The sequence below is a fragment of the Malaclemys terrapin genome, chromosome 14, assembly GCF_027887155.1.
Source record: "Malaclemys terrapin pileata isolate rMalTer1 chromosome 14, rMalTer1.hap1, whole genome shotgun sequence".
Taxonomy (NCBI): Eukaryota; Metazoa; Chordata; order Testudines; family Emydidae; genus Malaclemys; species Malaclemys terrapin.
The window spans coordinates 3,724,590-3,741,666 of NC_071518.1; the positions used below are offsets into that span (position 1 = coordinate 3,724,590).

General features: G+C 38.5%; 2 protein-coding genes across 5 annotated transcripts in view; one reads left to right on the forward strand and one right to left on the reverse strand.

The window, feature by feature from the left end:
• Positions 1–17,077, reverse strand: part of SPG7 (SPG7 matrix AAA peptidase subunit, paraplegin) — a 231,957-nt gene that overhangs the window by 93,411 nt on the left and 121,469 nt on the right. The window lies entirely within an intron of this gene.
• The window catches only part of ANKRD11 (ankyrin repeat domain containing 11), a 218,501-nt gene that overhangs the window by 19,670 nt on the left and 181,754 nt on the right, over positions 1–17,077 (forward strand). Inside the window, exons 1-2 of one of the 4 annotated variants that reach the window (XM_054049317.1) lie at positions 1,052–1,232; positions 12,830–12,908. The gene's annotated coding sequence lies outside the window, so the exon portion shown is untranslated. Of the gene's footprint in view, positions 1–1,051; positions 1,233–2,120; positions 2,140–12,144; positions 12,202–12,829; positions 12,909–17,077 lie in introns of those variants that run through there. The other 3 variants (XM_054049318.1, XM_054049316.1, XM_054049315.1) reach the window with 3 other exon arrangements.

The following is a 17,077-nucleotide window of genomic DNA, read 5'->3' on the forward strand; positions in this document are numbered from 1 at the left end:
AGCCTTGGATCTTTTTGTGCCTCTGTTTGCTAGAGTTAAGAACCCTCTTCTATCAGATTTCTTTTCCCCATATAGACTTGCAGACCACGGTCAAGTCTTCTTTCTCTTTGTTAAGCTAAACAGATAGAGCTTCTTTAGTCTCTCACTGTATGGTGGTTTTCCTGACCTCAAATTATGCTTTTTGCTTTTTTTTCTAAACCCTTTCCAATTTGTCAACATTCTGTTGAAGTGTTGATACCAGAACTGTCTCCTGTACTCCAGTAATGGTCTCCTTAATGCCATATACAGCATACTCCTTACTTCTACTCAACATTTCTCTGCTTATATATCCAATACCTCTTAGTCACCACAGTGCACTGTGAGCTCCTGTTCAGTTGGTTATCCACAATGACCCCCAAGTCCTTTTCTGAGTAATTGCTTTCCAAAATACAGTGCTTCATCCTACAAGCATGACCTGCATTCTTGGTTCCTATATGTATGTCTTTGTATTTAGGTCGATTGAAAATTCTAGTACCATATTTAGTTATGTGGCTGTAGGATGTGGGGAGAGGAGACTGGCTGCTAATTCTGGTGGGGTTCAGGCAGGTGTTTGAGATGTAGAGGGGTGAAAACATTATCTACTTTCCTCCCCTTTTCCCCCCTTCTCTATATGCAAGTTCCAAGATTCCCTTATAGAACAGTTCTACTTTGAAAAGAGGCACTGAAAATGGCATTGTGGGATTCCATAATGGCTCAAGAGACAACATGCTTAATTGACAAGAAAAGTAGCTTGAAGGCATTATGAGTCAAACTTAGCCTGGGGACCCCAGAAGTTTTGATACTTAGGACTTGTCTCTGCTACAGCACTGCAGTTGTGCTGCTGTAGTGCTGTGAGTAGACATTTGCTACAACAATGGAAGGGATTTTTTTGTCCCTGTAGTTAATCCACCCCTCTGAGAGCTAGGTTGACTGAAGAATTTTTTCATCAACATAGACTGGTGCCTACATCGGAGCTTAGGTTGGCTTAACTACTCTTGAGGGTGAATTTTTCACAACCTGGAGCGACATACCCTGTTTCCCCGAAAATAAGACAGTGTCTTATATTAATTTTTGCTCCCAAAGATGCGCTAGGTCTTATTTTCAGGGGATGTCTTATTTTTCAGAAATGAAAAATGCCTTATCGGTGGATGCCTTATTATCGGGGAGGTCTTATTATCGGGGGGATGCCTTATATTACAACGAGAGGCAAAACTGTAAGTAGGCCTTATTTTCGGAGGATGTCTTATTTTCGGGGAAACAGGGTAGCTTGGTTGTTCCAAGTGTTAGGTGTAGACCCAGGCATCAGATATAGATCTGGGTTAGGAACTGATTCAGATATAGGCAGAGGTGGTGATGTTGCTCTCTGATTAGTTGACGTATTTCATCAGAAGCACTTCCTACTGTGCTCAAGATGCATGTTTGTATTCTTGTTGGGCAACAGAACTGAATGCCTGCTAATAAAATGCAGCTTTAAAGCAAGGGAATCCACTATTTCTTGAACATAATATTGTACTTAGGCTGATTTCTCCTCTTAATGCTCTGTATATGCTTGATTACGGATGTTCTTTGGAAGAGATTTGACAAAGCTCTAAAGGTCAGGAACATTAGTGTACTGATGTCTGCCTTTGGAGTCCTTAAAGGAAAAATGACAAGAAAGATCTAGGGGATTATTTAAGGTGCCAGGGCCAAAAGCTAGAAGGTCTGTGGCTTCCTAGATTTTTTTGTCTCAAGCTCCAGTAAATCATAACTATTCTGTCCCCCAAAAATCTTGTTTTTATTTCCCATCCAGGAAAGTGGTGGTCTGTTGGAGTAAGTAATGCTGCTAAAAAGGAAAATTTCCCCTGTGTGGTTTGTGCTGGTTCCTCTGTTGCTCTTTCAGTGACCTGTTGTTGGACTTGGCTCATGTTTAACTTTAGGAAGGTGGAGGTGCTTGCTTAGAACCAGTAGTGATTTGTTACTTACGCAAAATAAATCAAACAGAAAACTACATGTACTCTGTAGTGGCCGAACAAATCTTGTCTCCATTTTCTAGCTCAGAAGGGCAAATTATAGTTTATAGTCCAAGGCTGGTAAAGGAAATTGCAGGAACTATATTTTAACTTAACATTTTCTACTAATCAGGTAAGCCAAACAGATGATCCAGGGTGAAGGAACATATACTTGTGTATTTCTGTAAAATTTTAACTGTGCACATAGATTAGAAAACATCTTAAGTACAATAGAAACTATTCAGGTTTGCTTCACTTCTTTCTGCCACCTCACATCCAAAACAAGTGGCGTGAAGCTTTCAGCTTTTTCTAAGTGCTAGAACTGTTCTGACATATCTTTTTTTTTTAACCTGCCAAGTACTTTTCAGACTGCTTTCACAATTTTTCTAGGGTAGAACAATGAGGGGTTATGTAATTGTAGGGATTGGTAATTCTGATGTATTCATATGGATAGAGAATTCTAAATTTTTGATTTAGAGAAACCAGCCCATGGATAAAAATAATGAAGTTGAGGTCTTCTGTAATTTTGAAAAGTTCAGTTATTTACATTGTTTCAGTAGTTTACAAAAGATCATATTTTAAATCAATACAACATTCATAGATACTGCCTTGTCCCTTGAATACGCAAATGCTTATGATAGTGCTGGTAACTTTCTTCTGGCAACATTAATTTAATTTGTATTCTGTGTGAATGATTTTGTTATGTTTCTTGACCTTCTGAAATGAATAATCTCACTGCCGTATGGACTGCTGGAATCTTATAATAGAAAGTAAAGGTGGAAGTGTACGAACATTTGCAAAGAGAGAATCAAACTATATTTGTGAATTTTAGAGCAGCAATAACTTTCTGACATTTTGTAGGATCCTTCAACAATCTCAAGTGTCATTAAACCTGATTCACGGTTTGTCAGATCTGCATAAATGGCATGATAAATGCATGTTAATAAATGTAAAGTTGCAAGTCTAAGTAAAATATTTCAACAAAACACATTGGAGCTAGTTTCAGACTTGATGTAGGACAACCTAAATACCCATACTTTGTTCATTGGAGCTCTAGAAATACCTCAGATAAAATAGTCATCTCTTTGTGCTTTTGGGGTAGGAGAAGTGAACAGAGGGTAGGGTTCTGTGGCTTGAGGAGGGAAGGTTTCTTTTCTGTTGTTTTTTTGAGGAAGCTGTAAGGTTTATTTCTATATTTTTATATTGTGCTAAAGGCAACTGGATCTTTGAGTAGACACCTTTTAACATTGACATAAATCTAATGAAAAAATACAGATAGGACTGAAAAATGCAACAGTTTCAGACCAAGGATGATATGTCCGTTTAACCCTAACCCTTAAAACTACTAAATCAAAGTTGTCTTTATTTCTGAAAATCCAAGAGTTCTCTCCATTTACAACCCTTCCAGGCTGATTGTCGCAGAAAGTGGAATTCTTTGTATATTCCAATTTTCAGTTACTTCAGTAATTGGGAAAATCCGATAGCTCGACGACTGCTGGTGAAGTATCTGCTTGTCCATCAATTCCACAGTTAAGTGCATTTTGTATATTGGATCATACATAGCTGCCTGAGATTTTTTTTTAAAAGAAAGTAAGCAGCATTGACAAGTATTATTTTAGAAGGCTGAATGACTTAGCAGACCCTTACAAAAGATGAGTGTAGTGAGACAGAACCGTGAAAATGCTTGTGATGTGACACAAGAATTTTCAATTAAAAATCGTGTATATAATGAAAATGGTTTAGTTTTTTTGGGTTTACTTTCCATGAGGCAGCTGTGGAATTAAGAAATTACTATTGGCCCTTCACATGCTGTTCTAGTTTACTATGTAAAATTGATGTCTACCAATGATTGTCAACAATAAGTTTTCCCAGAATGAGGGCTGAAAACAGGTTTAACTGCCAGTGTAGATGGGACAGACCCGTTTTCAGATCTGTTACAGAAAATGTGACTGAAATTTTAACAGGCTAATTGTTAGTGTTGATGAAGCCACTGGTTGAATTTTTCTATAATAATTACTGTACTTTCTGAGACCGTGTTGATTCATTCTGCATAAATCAGGGTTTGTCTTTCCGCCCTTTGTGAGAACTAATCTTGCTGCTATAACCAGATAGGAATGTAATCGCCATTGTCCCGAAGGTGAATGTCTAGAAATACTCCCAGGAGGCTTGTAATTTAGAGGTAAAAGGAATATTTAATGCTGTAATTCCCTCAACTGTATTCTCAAATTCTTGCATTTTAACTTGCTGCCACTATATTTGAAAAGGAGTCTCCTCTTTCAACATTGTGAGGAATACGAAGGCTCAGTGGCATTCAGTTTAATATGGTATCATGTAAAGCTACATAAGTAATTTTGTTTGATTGTCCCTAGTATGTTTGTAGAATGTGCTATGGAATGTTTCTAGACATTTTTTTTAAATCCACTAAACTGTCTGAGGTTTTTCATCTGATGAGGTAATGGAGCTTATCTTTGAAGTATAAGCTCATCAGTCCCTGGTATATTCCCAGGAGTGCAGCCTTTTTACAGAAGCTGCAAAGACCCTTCATGGAAATCTATTCTTTCCCTTAAAATTTCTATTTTGTAGAAAGGCAGATGAGTGCACTACCTCTGCTGGTATTGGAAAAAGTGTATACTTCTCCCAGAAGAGACTTCTAAGTCAAGAAGCCTGTGTAACTCTAAACCAAGCAGCTGAATCTAGTGTTGATTTCATTAGTGTCCACCTTACTTTTGTATCATCATCAAAATGGAAGTTACTGTCTGCTAAATCAAAGTGATTTTATTTGCTGATTAGCAGTGTAGAGGGACATGGTCTTGGTATTTACTTTTTAAATCCATTCATTATAAGTCCTTAGTTTGAAGGTGAAAGGCTTTGTGTCAATTTGTCATTCTGTCCTGTCACTCTGGCTTGTTGTAGGGTTGCTGTGAGCACTTGATGTTGTTTGTTTCTTTAAAGCAGGATTTAAGCATCTGGTTCTTCCACACCACTACAGAAAAGAAATTGTGCATGTTACGTGTTACGAGTCTGTCAGAATCAGAATTCTTGGATGTGCTTATAAGTTTTGGCTCCTAAGGTCATTTTTCTCAGACACCCTTTGTCATGACTGAAGTTCTGTGTCTCTGATGTATTTGTAAAAAAAATCTCATTCTGTTTTATCCTTTTTACCAAGTGCTATAAGTCTGTAGCACATCACCATCTCACTAGCTGTTGGAATCAGTCAGCCACCTCTCTTTCAGATCTTAACTGTCTGACTTAAGTGATACAAACAGTCCGTATTTAATTTCAATATGGAAAAGTAGTAAAAAGTTCATTTTTTGCCAAAATTCACATCTTGTGGTTGTGAAGTGCTTGGAGACGAAAAGCACTAAGAGTCTAACGTGGATACAAGAAATCTATAAGGTATGCTTTCTTAAAAGGAAGCTTGAGAGTACTACTCATTTGCCTAATCTGACGTTTCAGAGAAAAATTCTAAGAAAAGGCCAGGCAGTGCACTGTACATTTGGTTAGCACACATTTGTGCAGTGAATGCAGCAGGGAGAATCGGAACGCCTCACGGGGTAAAGGCTGGCCACAATGCATGTTGTACTAGTTCATGTTGTACTTCTGCTGTAGAGTAGGGATTGCTAGGAGGACTTGAAGAGGCCAGACCATTCATTTTTTAATCATTTAAGTACTTACCTAATTTCACTACTTACTTAATGTGTATATGATATTAAGGATCATAACTCTCAAATGGCTCTCTACCTGTTTCAAACCAAAACCCACCTCCTTGAATACTTAATTATCTTGTATTTATAACACCATTTCATTGTAAAGAAATTCTAAAATTCCACCATTTTCATGTCATGTAGCATAATGATCTCCCTGCTGCTTTATAGTAGCAATCTTTCAAAGTACAGGTCAGTACCTGTACTGCTTGACAATCAGCAATGCATGCTTACAGAAAGAAGGGAATTTAGTCTTCTTAGCTCCTGTAGAACTAGATTTGCAGTAAAAAAAAAAAAAAAAAAAAAAAGTGAGTGAGGAAAAGGTTGGTAGGGAAAACAATTTTAAAGCTTCCAACAGATTAAATGTTATGTAGAGTTCTATAACAGTAGCCTCTAAAATGTACTCAACAAGGTGCATGTTGATTGCACCATTCATCTAAGCATCTCATTTGAATGGTTCACAGCCATGAGGTGCAGGAACTTTTAAAAAATGAAAATTTGGATTCTGCACAGTCTGAATGCCACATGGACTTGGTAAATGTAACTAGTAGGCCAAATCTGGCTGGTGGGCTGTTACGTTGGCCACTCCTGCACTGAAGTAATTCTTTGCTTATCCCTGGTAAATAGAAACCTATTGAATTACTTCAGAATATCATTAGCTGGATTTTTTTCCTAACAATTTTAACTCCTATGTTAATACTATACAAGTCATGCACAGTAATTCTATAAATGTTATCAATTATAGGTTTATAGGTAACTTAAGCATGTTACTTTAGCATTAAATCTTCTGGGAAATAAAGTCAGACAAAATCTGTTACAAAAATTGCATTTCCTTGTTTCATTGGACAGGATTTGTTTTGACTTCTAGCAGCAATTTGTTTGAGAATTTACTGCAGTGATTACCTGGCACTAGAGTAAGAAGCACCATGATGGGATGGCTGAAGTTCAGCTTTGATTTTTGTGCTACAGGCTGTCTTTATTTGGTCACTTCTTGGAAGTGGATAACTTCAGCATAGAACAATTGTAAATCTTGTAATGGGAACATTTAACCATACCTTAGTTAAGGGGAAAAGGTGCCATATAAATGCAAGACATTCATAATCTTCCGTACTGCCACACTACCCATTCACAATTGCACAGCATCCCTCTGACAGTACAAGAATTGCTTACATGGAAGAGGAACAGTAAGAAAGTATTTTTTGAATGTAGTTGTATGTCTTTAATTACGTTTTGCCTTTTTTGAAAGGCGTTAATCAGTCTCCTTTTGCTCTCCGTGCTCTCCATCTGTTTATTGCTTCCTCCTGCTTCCCTGAAAATGTTCACTTGCTCCACGGTGTTTTTTCTCTGCACCCTGCACATACCTCCCCTGTTGCCAGGTCCTCTTTCTCCCTGCATGTTTCCTTGTTATTTTCCCCTTTGGATGTTTCTTTCCAGCTGGTGACTGTCAGCGCCACTCCTACTGGTAGGTGACCCCTAGGAGAGGCAGCTAGGCTGGTTCATCCTAGTTTGCACCTGATTTGCAGTAAAGAGCTTAGAGACCTAAAAGCAGATGGCATGTGAGTTAACCATGCAACCAAACAGTGCTCTGGGACACCAGCAAATGGTCCAGGCGACCACAGTTTTGGAACTGTGGTATATAAACATAGTTAGACATTAACCAGGTGTTAATAGAGGAGAAATGTCTTGGTTTCTTCACATTGGTTTGTTCCTAAGTGCTTGAAAGGTAGTTGGTTGGGTGGAAACTATATAGAAATTTTATGCTCTGAAATTGATGGAAATTTTTAAAAAATGGAATGAGGAAGGTAAATGAGCATCTCCAAGTTTCTTCAGTATTTGAAACCTTCACTTACCAATCTTTGGTTAGATAGAAAACAAGTAAGTGATTGCCTCTGGTTTTGAATAATCTGTATGTTGCCTGTATTTCTTTCCAAGAAAAAGAGCTGTTTTTTCAGCATTCTTATGAAAAGTGCATTGAAGGAAAACAAAGCTATTAATGTAATATCTTGTCCCTGATTAGCAGTTGGCGGGAGAGTGTGCTAATATTACAGGTCAGGATTGGCATTAACAAGATTAGCAGAACTAGTATACCTGATAAACTAGTCTGCAAGCAGGTGAAATGGGTAAGTGGCACAAAAAATAATTTATAATGCTAGACATAATTAGCTTTCCCACCTAATTAAATTGTAAAACTAGCACAGGATAAGCATTATTTAACTAACCGTATTGTCTTTTGTGCATTGTAACACATTGTAACCTTATCTGGTTTACTTTAATTAGGTTTTGAATAAATGGATATGAAGGTTTGCAGTACAGAAGTACCTTAGGGGGCACCATCTCTAATTCCACCAGAGTAAACCAGCTTCTGTCCCTGCATTCAGTTTCTCAAGAGTAATGTGTTCAGGAATTATCTGTTTACAATCATTGAAAAACCCATCTGTAGATGTGTCACGGCCCTGGTTGAGATCCCCCTGCTGAACGTTCACTGGGCTGCTGTGTTTGGACCCACATGGTGGGTCTGTGTGCTTTAAGCTCCCTAGTGCCAGAGTAGGCTCCAGGAACTCTCTCTTTGGCCTCTGGGGTCCCACTCCCTGGGCATAGACTGTCTGGCATCCCTTCTTGGATGTGGAACCCTATGGTGCAGCTGCTGTAGGCCCCCAGACCATTGCTAGAACCCCCTGTCCCCAAACTCCCCAGTAGCTTAGGAACACCTTTCTTAGAGCCCCACCTTCATGCGTACTCTGGTTCATAGTTTAACCCCTGTGGATAAGTGATAGTTGAAGAAAATATTTTGCAGAGGGATTTCTTAACCACTCACTCTTTTTTTACTTTTAGATAGCACACAGTATACAGATCTATGCAAAACAAGAAATACCTGCAGGCAATTCCTTTCCAGTTTCATCACCGCTCCTGAGCATTCTTTGGGATTTGGTCAGTGAGTTCCTGGTTCTCCAGGTTTTACTCTTCCGGCACAGACTTCTTTCTGTTCTGGTTGGTGAGAGAGTTGCTCTGAGCAGACTCGGTCCTTTTATAGATTTCCAGTCCCCTTTGCCATGTGACTATCCTGATCAGCCTCAGGCCCCCTCTCAGATGATCAAAGTTCCCTGTCAGGTGGTCTGTTACTTGGGACAGGGCTACACTTAATATGCTGCATTGTCACAGCTGCAGCACTTAAGTGAAGACGCTCCTATGTCGCTGGGAGAGCTTCTCCCGTTGGCGCAGTTAATCCACCTTCCCTGAGAGGCAGTAGCTGTGTCGACGGGAAAAGGCGTCCTGCCGACATAGCACTGTCTACACAGGGATTTAGATCGGTATAACTACGTCACTCGGTGTGGATTTTTCACACCCCTGAGCAATGAAGTTATGTAGTCACAGGTCTGTAGTGTAGATCTGGCCTTGGTCACCACCCCGCTGGAGTCCAGACATAAACTGGTTTTACCCACACTGCAACCACCCCATTGTTCTGCCAGGGCAAGGTTCATTCAGTTGTTGGCGGTCCTTATCCATCTCATTCCGAGGCACACAGCCAGGTGCCCCTCCCTTTCCTTATCACAAGTAGTATGATGCAAGACTACAGCAAAATACAGCCATAAAGCATAAACATACAGAGTTAATAAAATCCAACTGGCATTCATAAATTGTACATAGACAAGTCCCCCAGACTATCACATCATGGAACGATTGGTAAAGGAGTTGCTGAAGCACAGACTGTTTCCAGTAAAGGGGTTAGCATGGGAAAAGCAGTATCATCTGTTGTGCAGAGAGGGATATGGGGGAGCAAGGGTGATTGGGAGAAGGACGGTTGTTTGAAGAGGCGAAGGATAAAGATGAGAAGTGGGAATCCTAGAGTATGTAAGACTGGAAGGAACAACTTGCTGGAATCAAAAAGGACAAGTCACAAATGTTTCCATGTTAGAGATGGTGGTTATTGGCTGTCGTTCTTTCAGTGTAGGCTGAGTGACAGCAGAGTCTGTGCTTTCAGAGGGGTGTAAGTGAGTCTACAAAAATAGGGCCAAATTCAGAGTCAGAGTAACTCAAGATGTAACTCCACTGAACTCAATGGAATTGCATGCATATGCTCTTAGAACAGTCTGAATTGGGTCATAGACACTGTCTGAATAGTGCTGTTTGTCCTAGATGCTGATGTGGGGAGATATCTTGATTTTTATTTTTTTTTAACCTTTCCTTGGTGGCCTTTGGTCACCCACAGTACGGTTGGTGATCTGCTGCAGTGCAATGCAAAGATCATGTACTCCTTTGGACTTCTTGGAACCCCCCGCTTAAGTCGCTAGTTTATATTAAATGTTCCATTATCACATGCTAGGTCTGCTTGTTTAATTGGTTCTCTTGTGTTGCCTAGGTTAGGAAGTTAGTGCTTTGTTTTTTCTCCATTTCTCCCAATAAGACTTAAGAGTTGGAGTTATAGTTGTGCCTGGACTCTTTAAAGTCCTTTTGTCATCCCATCTCCAGCTTTGGATTCTAGATAAAGGGCAGAAGCTTTTCCTGTTCGAGGAGAGAAGTTGCAATGATGGGGAGCTTTCTGATTTCTGTAGTTCTGTATTACTACTTAGAAAGAATAGAGGTCATGGTCACTGTGTCCCCAGAATAAGTATATTTGAGAGAATCCAGATTTGGGAGATGAAGAGGATTCCATGCAGGATCAGTCAGTAAAAGCAATTTATGTAAAGAGACGATAGTCTGCAAAAAATTATTTAAAAAACCTGTTTGCAGGCTCACAGTAACTTAAAGTGAATCACTCAGGCATAATTCTCCTCTGTGTCATGTTTTAGACTAGAAGAGATATTCTAGAGTTGGAGACCATAGAAGAGACTAGTGGCAGTCCTAACGTAACTCTTAGCCCTGTGAATGAGATATAATCACTTTTAAAAAGGGACCAAAGATTTGTTCTTGCATTAACAAAATGACTTTTATAGGAAAATGTCCTTAAGTCACCTTTCTCTAAGCATGTGCTGAGTTTAAGGGACCTTGACCAAAACAAACATCAAGTTTTGGAGAAAGTTGATAAATGATTCCATGGCCATAATATTTATTTTGTTTTGCTGTGTATCTAGAGCCCCTAGGGTTTCAGCAGAACGGTATTCATAAGTCTTTGTAGCTGCAAATACATGTTTTAGGAGTCACTAAAGTGTGCCCAAACAATCATCTTGAGTCCTCATATGTATGTGTCTGGTCCTCCCTAGACAGGCTTAGAATAATGAAAGTCTAAATGTTTCTGACAAATAAGAAATGCCTTTTCTTTAAAAGGTCATATTTGATTGAGTCACTTAAATTGTAGCATGGAATGGCATACTCTTCCTTGCTGTTGGTGCATTTCAGAATAGCCTCAATAGAGGAAGCAGTGGGAGATGATCCTTAGAAATGATGCATTTTGGTTACTGTGTGCAGTCCCGTGGAAGGTTTTCTTCAGCGGATTCCAGTAAATATCTTCTAAGGCAGTTGTTTTCAACCTTTTTTCATTTGTTAACTGCTAAAAAAAAATTTGGAATGGAGGTGAGGACTGCTTTGGAAATCTTAGACATAGTCTGCAGACCCACAGGGCTCCAAGGACCACAGGTTGAAAAGCACTGTTCTAAGGTGACTGCTTTGGCTGGTTAGTAGAAGGGGAACCCTTGTAATAAGAGTTGCGTAGTTCCTTCCTCTCTGACTATTGAAAACATCTTGAGATTCTCCTCATATAGAACAATCTGTTCTTGATGCCACTGTTCTTCCCCTGTTATCTAGATCATTAGAATGTGTTTGTTTGGTTCAGATTCTCTTCTACATCTCAATTATTTTTTCTGAAAACTGTGTATTCAAGATGTGTAATGATACCAAGGCTTCAAAGCATCCTGCCTTGATCTGAAGAAGCTTTTAAAGGTGATTTCAGGACAGCTAGTCTTCTGAGTGACCCGAGAACTGTTCCAGAAGGTCAAATGTACATGTCAAGGGTATGAAGTCAGTTGCTTTGGGGAAGCCTGCACAATGGCTTGTGCTTAGTTCTTTTTAACATGTCTTTGCATTGAACCAAATGTTTCTGGTAGTCTATAATAGAAACATCTCTGAGCTAGGATTATCGTTTGTGGGGGATTAGTTTATGTAGTTATACATTTGATAGCTATATATCATTTTCCCTTATAGCGCTAATTTAAACTTTTTTCTTTCCCATAGAAGTGGCAGGCTTCTCTGCAGTCATGAATAAGAATATGCTAACATAATATCCAGTAATCTGCTCTATTTAGATAATTTATTATGTATGTGTTTCCTCCAGTTAGGAAAGAATTGTGAAGAAGGAGTAACTGAACACTTCTTTGATTTTTTTATGTTAGCCCATGGTGGAAACTATGGGCTAACATTTTTCTCACTAACTTTGTCATCCGATCCATCATTGTAGTTCCGCCTTGTACTTGGATGTCAAGGAAACTGTTGGCAATCGCTGCCCAGCACCCGAAAGCTTCAATTTCAGAATTTCACTTGAAAAACATCCTTAAAAAGAAGTGAGTGCAGCAAGAATAATGAATAAAAGGCCAGGTCTTTCTGATCAGCAGCTTGCTACTCTGAGAATGGCAAATTAAAAGGACACCAACTTTAAAAACAATCACAGTTCTGTCTGAATTTCCCTACTATCGCAGGTAGCACCTAAGATTACTATAACTGAAAGAGGTCAGAGAGATTGTATTTTCCAGGTTATGGAATTTGACAGCATGCATGCAGTTTAAGGTTTCCCCTTGTGGAGTCAGTTTCCTTGGTATTTACTTCAGGGTCTCACAGCAACAGGAAAGAGAATGTTTTAAAAAATAGGAAAGTGTGATTGTAAAACCAAAAACAATTTGTTGAGAGACTTGAATGTGTGTGTAGTACCTGAAAACTGCTTTCAGCTATCTTTTAAAAATTAGTTGCTGATGTACTGTTAAGCCTGCCATGAAACCATTTCTTGTTCCAATCCTGATAAAGGTCTGTTAGACCAGAAAGTCATAGGAGTAGACACAAAGATAATGTCTTGTTTTTATCAGGTGTATTTATTTAGTACATTTCCTTTGAATGCCTGGTATGCTTTTAAGTGAAGTTAAAAGTTAACTATGTGTTTTAATATTTACATGAACTAATTTTAGTCTTCTCTTTCAGAATACACAGCTGCTTTGGGACACACCTCTATTGGATTTAATACATGCTCCGCTAGCAACAGCTTTCAGCTATGGAATCGGTAAATATTTGAATTACTTGCTTTTTTCTGAAGCACTTTATTTTGTTTTGTGTTATTTCTGTGCGCAAAAAAACAAAAAACCAAAGCCACTTACTGGTATGATCATGATGGTGTTTTTCTACTTCACCTTTCTGATATTTTCATACTGAATATGAACATTTTAAACTTTTGTGATGGAATAGCTGAGAGACACACTCTGAATTAAATTTTATGCTAGCAAATGTCCATGGATATTTAAAAAAAATAAAAATAAAACTTCCATTTTTAAGAAAACCTGTTCAAATGTAGCAATGTTTTCCTGACCCTTGATGAAAGCAGGACTGTTAATTTTATTCTAGTGAACTGTCTGGCATCAGTTTTTGTCTAATTTCAGCAAAGTTCATAGCTTGTTAGTGTGCCTGGTTGCTGAGTCAGTAAGGTACTTTTAATATCCTTGCACAGTATGTCATGAGCCTTTTTTTACCTCTGATTCCCAAAAAGCTCTTAAATAAGAGACTTTGAGTTAAAATTTTAACTTGTCTAATGTTCCTTCTGCTGGGTAATTGGAGCCAATGGAGAGTAGACTTCTATGCTTCCTAGGTTTGCATAATGCTAATAAATGAAGGCTTTGGAAAATTACTGCAAACTGTGTTTCGGACTCATATTTTCATAACATCCTTAGATGTAGGAATTCATAGAATTTTTTTCCATACATATACACTTAGTAGGATTACTTAGAGTGGAATGCAGAAAAATTAACTTAAATAGGGTAATTTGAGATTGATTATGGGAGAATTGATTATGGGTGTGTGCTGCTGTACCGTGAAAAGCAAAATAATGCAAACCGTATAACTGATCTTTCTCTAGTCTTGGCAGTTTCAAAGAATAGAATCCTAACTGAAAGCTGGGATTCTCCACTTTTCTGTGGTGCAAAGCTGCAATTTTTAACTGTGCAGGTTGTGAGGTATCAGTCCAGGATTGAAATTGCCTGTCTACAGGTCCTCAAATACTATGGCGAAGGAATGTAATAAATAACCTAGAGAGTGTGTTGGTTCTTGGGAGTTTAGGTGCTTGATTAACAGTTGGCTTATGCTGAATTTAAATTATGTTGTAATCTAGTTGTCATGATAGTAATTGCTTTTATTTAAAAAAAGACTAATTCAGTGTAGAAATGGGCATCCACTGAATCAGATGGTCTGTTTCACAAGTTTGTGGAGTTTTTCTTCCATTCTAAGTTTGAAAAGAAATCATGTTGTACTTAGACTGTCCATATTAATATTCCAAGATATTCATACTAAACAAGCCATTTCACTTTCCCTTGGTGAGTATTAATAATAATAAAAATCGTTCACAGTGAAACAGAACACAGGACAAGCATCAGCAGCTCTCTCCTGCCACAGTTCATTACAGTAATTAAAATGTGATCGAGTAGGAGACCTCTTGCTATATGCACAGTAAATATTTCTCTAACTGGCATTCACCTGAGTTTTTTGTGGCATTGCATCACATCAAAATCAATTGTAAAACACCACGTGTATTAACAAACCAGACGTACTTAATAATTTGATATGAAAGATAATTAGTTGTATTCCTTTAAATTTTGGACTAAGCAGTATTCAATTTGAATATTTGCATTTTGAACTTGATTTTTTTAAAACCGGACTTAATTTTTTTCCTCATTCATTTCAATAACTTCAACCTACAAGAAAATGTTAGTGACTATCTAAGCTTATGTATGTGTATACAATATATGTTCAATATATGTTATTGTACGATATGTGTGACAGATCGTAAAGCTTCATGGTAAATTGCATCTATCATGCACCTTTATCTACCTTACCTGTAGTCTGGCCACAAATCTCTCTCCCCCAAGACAGCTACTGTCATTCCAAACTTCTGAACTGCTTTAGTATAACCACTTCCCTTTAAAAACCAGTCAAAGAAGTTTCCTTCTCTACCCAAAATATGGAAATTTCCATTAAATTTGAGATAATGAAAGTACAACTTTGTTCGGTCTGTTTTTTTGTATTCTTTGACTATATAAAGCCACACTGCTTTAATTGAGTCCAACCATAGATGACTCAGATGGAGAGAGAATATTACTGAGGAAATGACAAAAATGACAAAATTGGAACATTATATATAGGAAAAAAATATTTTAAACTCCGATAGCTCTAACTTCTAGGGCTAAAAGTAATGAATTGCTTATCACATTGGCAAGTGGAGATTGTTTGTGGTAGTACCCACAATGTGCACTGTGCTGTCCAGATATACACGAAGGAGTGGTTGCTGCCCAAAGGAGTTCCCAGTCAAAGGATGTTTTCCAGTGAGATATAGCTGCTGTTTCTAGCTCTGCAGAATCATGACAGCACATTTTTAAATTGTTCATCGGTCAAGGACTGCTAGCCTGCCTCCCTCTCCTGGGTCATTGAAATTTGGGGAGATTGGGGAAGGGGGAATGAAAAACCTGACAGATTACCAAAAAAATAAATTGGGTGATGCTGAGATCTCCGGTTTTAAAACAGTCACTGCAGAGGTAGACTAGTGGGCTTAATACTGGTGATGAAGTCAGGACTACATGATCATTGCAATTTAGCACATGAATATCAGCAGCACACCTTTATGCACATGTAAACCATCTCCAAATTAGTCCAAGGTCTGAATGAGATCAGTGACTGATGAACAGCTGGCTGAAGCTTGATGAACTAGCAATATCATTTATTCACCCTCAGTGGAGGACATTGCTCCCTCTGTTGTCAGTGATACACAGCCTAGAGGTGGTCTTGGACTCATTAGTAATGGATAATCAAGTAGGAACAGCTGCTGTGCTACCTTCCACATATTGCAAGAACATTGCACCCCATCCCGTAAATGCTTGGCTTCTGCAGTCCATGATTTTGACCATCAGTTTGCATAAGGTACTGTTCCTGGGAATAAACATGTAGGCACTCAAACAAACAAACAAATCTGGCTTGTACAGTTTACAGCAGTATCCCTGCTAAACAGCATGGGTGACTAAAACTGACACTACGTAGGCTCCCCACTGAATTAAATTCAGAGTCTTGAACCCCAGTGATCCAACTCCTCTGATTGCTTCTCACTTTGAAGTAACATTCTACCATGGCGCATCTGTCCTATGGAAACAGTGGCGCTATCAACAGAGGGAGATTAGGGGGAGTGTGGGACCGGTTTCTTGGTAGCCAGCAGCCAATAATTGAACTTTCTTCAATGAGCTATCAGAATGACCATGAATCTTACTACCTTGGGGAAAAAAAATACAAGACTTGTTGTAGCCGTCTCACAATAATAAAAAACCAAACCCTGTCTCTACGAGTGGAAAGAGGGGAGGGAACTAAAAGGAGAGTATAGGAATCTAGCTTCATACATACGAATTTATGTAATCTTGCAAGACCGTCATGTCATGGTAATGTGTGGTAGAGAGATTTTTTTGTTGCTAAGCTGTTTGAAGCTGTTTGTTTTTAACAAGTTAGCTGCATTCTGTTTTTGTTGCAGAAAGAAGATGCTGCATTACACTGAGCCTAATGCTCCAGAATTCAGTGATTTGAATGTTTCTGTAGCAGAAAATTCTAGTGTAAGAGCTGACAGTTGGTATAATTCTCACTTCCCTAACATCTTCATTAGAGAAGCAGAGGGGTCAAGGTTTTCTCAGAGCAGCAGAGAGATTGAAATGGCTTTTGATGGTGGTTTTGGCATTAGTATTTCACCGAGTCTGTAATGAACATGTAGGTGTAAGATTAAAAAGATGAATAAGGTAGTGCTGCTAAACAGAATTGCTTTTTTAGAGCTTGAGTCTCGCTTCACTCTGACCTCCTGAGAAGGATACAATTGTAAAGCTGACTCCCATAGTGAAAAGCCAATTTCAGTACATGCTTCTAGAATTAAATTGTCTTCTGGAAGAAATGCTACAATAAAGGCAGCATCATTTAAACTAAATGGGGGCCTGATTTTGTGATACATTTAACACTATTTTTTTCTATTTAAAATATTTTAACTTTATTACACTAACATTTAAACATGTACTGCTTTTCGTTGAAATATACTGGATTTATATAAATATTGGACAGGAAAGGGCCCTCACCAAAGGCTCTTAAGGAAACTAAGCAGCCGTGGGATAAGAGGGAAGAGTCCTCTCATGGATCAGTAACTGGCTGAAAGATAGGAAACAAAGA